This window comes from Sinocyclocheilus anshuiensis, unplaced genomic scaffold (assembly GCF_001515605.1).
Source record: "Sinocyclocheilus anshuiensis isolate Anshui unplaced genomic scaffold, SAMN03320099.WGS_v1.1 scaffold457, whole genome shotgun sequence".
Lineage (NCBI taxonomy): Eukaryota > Metazoa > Chordata > Actinopteri > Cypriniformes > Cyprinidae > Sinocyclocheilus > Sinocyclocheilus anshuiensis.
The window spans coordinates 662,490-671,662 of NW_015537939.1; the positions used below are offsets into that span (position 1 = coordinate 662,490).

Below are 9,173 nucleotides of genomic sequence, written 5' to 3' on the forward strand. Positions count from 1 at the left end.
TCGCGATTATAAATGAGAGTGACTCCTGGTTAACATGTATAAATGGGTCGTGTTTCGTCACTATTTAGTGTGGTATTTTTTGACAATATTCACTCATCATGACAGTAAAATAGGGCATTCTAAGTCAATATACTGCAGTATTTCCTCTCTCAATCAGTAGAAAATATGGTTAACACCCGGTCATGCATGAAAAAAAAAATACCGTCATGTACCGTGAAACCGGTATAATTTTGAAAAATACTGTGATATAAATTTTTGGTCATACCGCCCAGCACTACCTTTACATTTCTGTGTGTATATGATATGAGGATAGTTTTACTCAAATGAAACGGTCAAATGCTCATGAAGTGACTCTCAGAGCAGTTCTGGAGATGTTGTTCATGTATTTATGTCCTCATTAGTGAGACGGCAGATGTTAATATCACCGGAAATGTCACGCGCGCTTCAGTACGAGTAGGTTACTAAACAAAACCATGCATCTGCGCCATTCATTAACACAGAGACACGCAGAATTCATATTTAAATAGTCGTTTTGCGGCTTAATATTTACAAATACTATAGTGGGAGTGGGAGTGTGCTCACTTGTGTGTGCGCATCGGGGTGGAACTCCGCTGTGCGCAATACAGAGAGCGCGACCATGTAACGTAGAGACAGAAATGACATGCCGTCGTGTAAATAAGATACCGCCCCCCTAATATAATGTCAAGGGAAACACTGCTGTGGGTTTCTTGTTTTGGTCAAGTCTCTTTATATCTCCCATATATTAGCTTGCAAACCATACTGCTCTCATTTTCATTCTTTACCATGCAGCTGCAGGTGTGACCAATGATGTGAATGGCAGATGTATTATAGTTGAATTGAGCTTTGTGATCTGTGGTGCCAGTGGATTAAATGCTGTAATAAGCTCAGAAAGGGAGTCGTGACGGGGTCAGGAGTGAGGTTAGACTGAAGAGGGAAAGCAAGAGCGTCTAATTGCTCTTGAAGTTTTAATGAGGATATGGGAGTTGAGTTACTCTTGAGCATCAAGGATGATGGAGCTCCTCAGTCGATGATGCCACGCTTGTGATGAAATGTAGTGTTAGAGTTCAGCCTCAGCATTCAGTTCTACTGGCAAAATATTTAACGTTACTCAAAGGGGTAGTTCGTCCAGAAAGGAAATATCTGTCATTATTTATTCATCCTGGTGTTGTTCAAAACCATTATGATTTTCTTGAAGATTTTGTCTCTACCATTCTTTTCTTTTAATGACGTCTAGTGTTGCACTTCTGTCATGATTTGGATGGGCGAAAGTCATAAAGTTTCACCAATCTGCGGTGAAACTTTGCGTCATTGTGAGACACATAATGTTTTATAAGTCATCCATTGTGTGCGGTGTGGTGATGTAGTTAATGTGTCTGTGGGTGAAATAAACCAGTTCATTGCTTCCAGCTGTTGAAACCCAATAATTATCAAGTCTGATCTCAAACAGACATTTGAAGGGGTATATTGTATCTTCTGTTGTATGTCATAGTCACATGATGCTTTCTTTTTAAATTAAGCATGTTTAATGGAACTTCCTTCTCTCAGTCAATTCATTGCATTCTATTAATCTCATTAATCACACTCTTGACCAATTGAAATTGACCCTGTGCTTGCTGTGATACAGTCCTTCTTTGTGTTTTGGCCTAGGGATCAAGGACTTCTTCTGTGTGCATTGTCGAAAGAAAAACCTAACCGTAGACAAACACACTGTAGCTCTTTTGTGTGTCTCCACTCCAGCTGAACTGTAAACAAGGAAATATCAGTCTCTCCCCAAACCCAGCTGTCCGTTGCAGGCGGACCCAAACCCAGCACAGTGCAGGCGGACCTTCACTGTGCTGACTCACTGACTACGTTTACATGGACATCAGTAATCTAATTATTTGTCACGCGGTTGTGGTTGTAGCAAAAACACGCACGGAGAAGGAGTAAACGTAGAGATACTTTAATCAACATCAACACACTTGGACCATTCAAAATAACATTAATCCGAGACAAAGAAACTCAGGAGAACACAGGGCTTAAATGGAGTGGAGACAAAAGAGATAATGAAACATAACAGGTGAACAGAATGAACGATGATTAATTAATAACGAGAACAGGAAACAGGAATCAAACCAAATAAGGACAAACAGGAACATACACGTGGCAGTTATGATGCCATATACAGTTTTGGGTGTTTCATTTTTAATTTACTGAAAGCTTCAAGTGCAGTTAATTACTTGTCATGCTATACATGCAAACAGACGACGGCATTGTTGAACCACTGCCATGTGTGTATCCTGTCGCAAAATGCAGCGAAAAGTCTTACACGACGGTAATAATGTGATTAAGGTGCTTACATGTCTCTGTTGCATTGCTCCAGTGTCACAGGGTCAAATTCTCTCTGATGGGTTTCTGAATTCATCACCGATTGGATACAAAGCTGCCAGTTACTAATGCCTTTGTTTTGTTTTGTTGAATGCCCAATGAAATATTTACAATTATGAATAAAATAAAATAATAAATAAATAATAAAATATTTTAAATAAAAATGAAGAATGGATTAAGAGTTTTAGATTTCTAAATAAATAAATAAAAACAGATAGATAGATAGATAGATAGATAGATAGATAGATAGATAGATAGATAGATTAAGCTTATTGTTTTTAATACAGAATGGCAGATGCAATTTTTACATTTATAAATAAATAAATAAAAACAGGTAAATAAAGACAGACAGATAAATATATAACTAAATAAATAAATAAATTTATTGTTTTTAATACAGAATGCCCAATAAGATTTTTACATTTCTGAATAAAATTAAAATAACATATTTTTATTTAGAAATGTGACAGTCTAATTGTGTATGCTTGTTAAAAATGTTATTGTTTTAATGTATGTTTCAAGTGAATGTTTTTTAAGTTCAAATAAGGAAGTCAGTTAAACAGCCTTGTTATCTTGTAATTTAAGATGAACAGTCTTATAAGCGTTTATGTGTTTCTTACAGGAGGTTTTATGGTCTAAAACATTGCAGAGCTGAGCTTTCAGAGCCAGTTATGCATATACCTGAAACTCTTAATTGTGTAATGTCACCCATAAATTCCTGTCCTAGGGAAGGGGCATTCTCAAAGGACATGGGTGGGAATCGTATTTCAAACAGATAATGAACCTTTCTTTTAGATCTGAGGTTTTTAGGAGAATTATTTTTATTCTTTTTTTTTGTTAACAGTTAGGTTTGTGTGTTTGAATATACCGTTGGAAGAATACTTGAATAGGTCTTTGTATGTAGTATTCTTAGATATAAACTCATTGATAATAGATGGGTGCGCAGTTTCTCACAGTCGTCTGATGACTGGCAAAAGTGTTGCTTATGCTGCGTGTGTTAGGAAGCAGGTTCAGCCCACGCTGTCTTCACATGTGGAAGGGTTGTGATCAACACAGGAGACGCTCCGGACGCCCGCTGCGGTGTTTCTCTGACACATGCGCTGAACCGTATAAGCTGCCAAGAGGCCTGGACCAACTCCAGCGTGTCCCCCTGTAGACTCTGAGTCAGAGCCCAGCACACAGTGTACAGCTTGAAAGGAATATTTCATCCAGAAATGAATTTTCTATCATCATTTACTCACACTGATGCTGACTTTCTTTACTCTATAATACACAAAGAGTGTTTTTATAATGGAATGTCAGTTGCAATGAATGGGAACTGAAGCTTTTTAAGCTTCAAAAACAATGCAAAAGAATGAATGATGCATTTATATAGCGCTTTATTGTGTATTGTTGTACGCCCAAAGCGCTTTACAATCATGTGGGGGGGTCTCTCCTCAACCACCACCAGTGTGCAGCATCCACTTGGATGATGTGACGGCAGCCACAAGACAGCGGCGCCAGTGCGCTCACCACACACCAGCTACAGGTGGAGAGGAGAGAAAGTCATAGAGCCAATCAAGTAGCATCATAAGAATATCATAAAAGTGGTCCGTATGACTCAAGCGCTATATTACAAGTCTTCAGAAGTCATAGAGAAAAATAACTGGAATTTTGAGTCAATATTCACTTGGCTCAGATCAACTGATTCATTAAAAATATATGATTCAAAAGAATGATTCATTCATAAACTCAAGTTTGGAACACTTTTTCAATGAATAACGGCTTAAATTTTGTTTGGTTTCTTACTCAAAGCTGTGACTTATAATATACAGCTTAAATCATAGTGCATTTACATTCCATATGAACCGTGAAAGCACCAGTGACCATTCAGAATTCAGAATTCTTCAGAATTATTACTTGTGTTCCTCAGAGGACCGAAAAACATATATTGATTTGGAAAAATTTGTCTTCTATGATGCTAAAGTAAGACAATGTGAAATCATGACATCGTGTGAGATGTCAGAACCATTGCTTCTAATGGAAGACAGAAAACATGACAGAGATGTTGTAAGACTAACACCATAAACCACACACATGCTACAATCTCACTTTATAATCACTCTGAGGCTGGGAGGCTTATTTCCATTTCATGAAAGCTTCATTTCCATCTTGCTCTTTTGTCCGTATGAAGCTACAATTAATCCAGCTGGCCTCCCCATGTTGCGCAATAACTATTTTCATTTAGTAGCCACATTCAGTGTCAACGTGACCTTTTACTTATACACTAACAAACAGAGGTAAAGCCGTCTCTGCATCCTCTCTTTGGTTGTGTTATTTTCTGTAATAGTTGAGTGTTTCAGTCATGGCTGATACAGTAATACTTGTCATTGTGTGAATCAGTCTGCTTTACAAGGGTTTACTGCAGCTGCTCAGTTGTTAAAAAAGACAACAATATTTGGCGATACAATACTTATGTTTCATATTCATATTTCTTATTTTCCTATATTTTATCCTTTACATAATAACTTACATAATAACATAAAAACTTTACATAATATTTTCTAGGTCTGAAAAAAAATTCTTTAGTGAAAATAAAAAAAATAATCAGCTAGAAATGGAGTAAAACTTGCCATAGCAAAATTTGGGAATTAATCATTCTTTCAAATTCATTCGAAAGCTGCAGCTGCGTTTCTTTCGTTCTTTTCAATGAATCAAACTGGTCCTCAACTCTGTCTGAATGAGTCTTTAGTGAATCAGTTTAAATGATTATTAATATTATATTTTACACAGAACTGGAAAGGTCACAAAGAAGTTATGGAAAGTCGTGTAGCTAAAGCAAAATAATTTTAACACAATGTACTGTTTTCATTTTCATTACTGCTTTTTTTTAGTATATAGGGGTAGAATATAGTCAGCATAAAGTTTTCTTATGCCAGCAGAAGTGCCCAGATGGTACACAGCAGATGGCACCGGTGCTTTAATGCCTATTTATTCGTTCATGAGTCGTCTGATACTCTGAGGACCGTCTCTCCTTTGGATTTAGTTGTTTTATTTGTGCTAGAGATGGAAGGGCTCTCATGCCAGTGTGCCAGGGAGGTCCAGTGATATGCTGCCATCTGCCACCAGTGTTTTGTGTCTGTGGTGAACGAGTGCTGATTTAGACTGTGTGCCGGCCACACACAAACAGGCTTTAACATTCCCCAGCCGTGTGTAGGGATGTAACGGTATGAACATTTCTTATCACGATTATAGTGACCAAAATGATCACGGTTATCAGTATTATCACGGTATTGTTAACATGTGCTGGAAATGTTCAAAAAGTACTGACACACAAATAATTTCACCAAGTTTTACATTTAAAATCAATCGGTGACAGTGCTTGCATGTTTTTTCCCCCCACAAGAATACCAGCATTTTCACCTTTGGTTTAAGAAGCGGTCTTTTACTTAACTTCAGCATGAAAACCATCCATCGTTTCCTCAATATTCGCGTCATTTTTGCTGCGTGCACCTTCGCGCTCCTGCTGACGCGGCGAGTATAAACCAGGCTCTACACTCTATAAGCGCTGCGCAGTTCAAACGAGTCGCGCGGTTTCGTTATGCTTTCAGTTTCGTTTGCCTTTTGATGTTTCTCATATGCAACAGAAATGCAGCGCTTATGAGTTAAACAATGCGGTGGTCGCGCCAGTGCGACCGCATAAAATTTAGTCGCACGGGCAGAAAAAATGATCGCAAAAGGCACCCATTTGGTCGCACTCTGGAGCCCTGTCCAGTACAGTATTTATTTATCCTCAGTTGTTCAAATCGCGGTAATCGAATACGGTTATAGTGATAATTAAAATATGAATAATACTAACCGGGGGGTATTTTATCACGATTTAATCGTTACATCCCTAACCGTGTGTTATGCCTGCCCTGATTCGAACCCCCATTCTACCGCTATCTGAAAATTCAAACTGACAGTTTTTCTCTGAGAAAATGATGCCTGGTTTCATTCATCATGGGTCTGCTGTGGCCACACTTACCCTGAAAAGTTTATCTGTCTGTTTGGAGTTTGACTTGCATACTAAAAAGTAGCTTGCACCAGGACAAAGTTTCCCAATTACTGCAATTTTTAACTGGTACAATACATTTGTTTTGCTAATTTGGTATGTGATCAAATTGCTGCCGGGTCATTGATTATATGCTGCATGCGTGTGTTTGATCCCATGAAAACAAAATAGGATTTTTGTGGTTTGTAGTCCATGTGGTAAACTGTATATTCTTATAAACATTGACAAAAGTAGCTTTCAGCAGATATATGCATTTAAAATGAGTGGTCTTTGTCTTTTGGGAGAACAAATTAGAATACTGACGATTTACCTTGTACTCATTCAAGGACTTATGCAAATATTTGACCAGTCTAATTTTGAATGTACCTCCTACTAGTATCATTTGTCATTGACTAGCAATAGCGTAGTAAATTATTCACAGTTGTGATGTAAAGTAAATGCTATTGGCTATTTACAAAACAAGGGATGGACACTTTAATGTGTTCCACCCCAATTTCCTGTTTCAATAAGAAATATTGTAATTTTGTTCTTATGAAGGGACATGCTGATGGGGAAAAATTAGATGGGAGGAAAAATTCTATTTTAGTGCTTTAGCGTTCACTCACAAAACGTTTTCGTTCCTCAGAAAACTTTACATTTGCTTTCAAAACTTTTGCCTTCACTCGCAAGTCTTTTGCGTTCGCTTGCAAGAATTAGCAAGAAATTCCTCGATAAACTTTTGTGTTCACTTGCAAAACTTTGGCATTACCCTGATTAATTTTCCATTTGTTTGCAAAACTTTGATGGAAATAATGATCGTTTTTTAATGTGTATTTCAATTATTGGTTTAGTATTTTTGTTAGATGATATGCAAATCTGCACATATTCGAAACATATTCAAAACTTTGTCTGTTTTAGGGCTGGGTATCGATTCAGATGTCCCAATTCGATTCAATTCGATTTCGATTCGCAAGCTCTCGATTCGATTCGATTCTCGATTACTGCACCATCCGCCATTCATTAATTCATAGCGAAAAACATGGCGCCTATGCGTAATATCAAATTCTTCCGCAGATTTATAGTATTACTATAGCATTTCACCTGAGCATTGCGAATCATGCGTATGGCCATGATAAGCGCTGAATTAATGACAGGCTTTCTGTTGTAACATCGCGCAAGGTAAATAAGGATGACATCTAGTGGAGAAGACTAATGATAAGATTCACGTTAATCAGATCTTGTTTTAAATGTGTGCTGAAATAAATCCCGGAAAAGATCGATTTGCGGCTTTTGAGAATCGATATCGAATCGACGTCATTTAAAAAAACGATTAATCGAAAAATCGATTTTTTTTTTTTTGCCCAGCCCTAGTCTGTTTTTATCAAAGGATCCTGTTGTACTGAAATGTGGTATTAACCCAACCCTACTAAGAAGTGCCACTGACATCTGTTCTTTTTTGTCTCTCACATTCTGCTTTATCTCTATTAATTTCACTCTGTCTTTTTTTTTAAGTACTGCTTTATTGCTTTTTGAATGTGAATATAAAATTTGATGCACCAAGACTGCATGCTTGCAGAAAACCATGAGGGTTGTTTAAATGTTTGGAGATGGTTGTTTCCTGAGTTAATGTATATGTGAGAGTGAAGCTGTAATGGTGGTGTTTGCTCTGCCCTGCTGTTTTGAGTCAATCCAATTGAGATTTCTTGGGCTTTACCAACCACTGGCCCATTACATAATCAGATCAGCATGTGGTCACATGGCTGAGTCAGTTTGTCTCTTTTCACTCAAATTCAGATTTGCACTCACTGTATAAATTTGTGACCTGCCTGACAGGGTCATGTAAGGTGTACATGTTTGTCTAAGCATTAAAGAATGCTCAAAAAGTCATCTCTATAACCTATATTGGTGGCACAGTAATGGCAAAAGCACCAATGCTACAGCCATACACATGTAAATGTCTTTGTCTATATATTGTGACCTTGACCTTTAGGTTTGATTTCAACCTAAACTTTGGTCTTTGAAGGGTTTGACGTTGGTCTGTCTGGTTGGGTTTTGTACGTTCAGGTGTCTTTATGTTTCTGGGTACACCCTGATAAAGTCTGTGTGGAGAGCTTAGCATCACGCAATTATAATGCAAATAAGGATGGCTGTTTCTCCTCGATGCTCCAGACGAAAGGGCTTTTCCGTCTGTTGGAATGTTTAATTCGTACGGAATGTCTGTTGTGTGGATTGGTAGAAATCAGACAGGTTGTTCGATGAAAGGAAAACAATCAACATTCCTATTCAACATTTGCTATGTTGATCTAGCCATCAAGAACATGACATCAGATCTGTTTACTGTGGAAAATCCAAAGCGATTAGACTTATCAGACCTGTCCTTGCATCATTCCTTGAATGGTGGAGTGTTTAAAAGAAGTCTAATTTATGAAGGTGTGGAGGAAGGTAAACAACCTTATCTGTTTAAATGGAATGACAGGGTGTGTCAGATATGAATATATTTTTATGTTTTTCTTTCATAAATAGCCTAATACTTTCTTAACTGCTATAATTTCTAACGATTTATTTAATATTTATTTGTTTTACATTTTTGACAGGGGACAATATACAGAATACAAAAACAGGTCATTTAAAATAAATATTTACATTATATGCATACTATATAATATAAAAATAATACAGTCAATACTAAAATATTATGTATGTTCATCAAAACATTTAATGTTGTTATTATATATATATACAGTATATATATATATATATATATATATATATA

At 37.0% G+C, this 9,173-nt stretch overlaps 1 protein-coding gene across 1 annotated transcript in view; it reads left to right on the forward strand.

Moving 5' to 3' along the window:
• The window catches only part of LOC107661407 (arrestin domain-containing protein 1-like), a 39,231-nt gene that overhangs the window by 16,593 nt on the left and 13,465 nt on the right, over positions 1-9,173 (forward strand). The gene's annotated exons all lie outside the window — the stretch shown is intronic.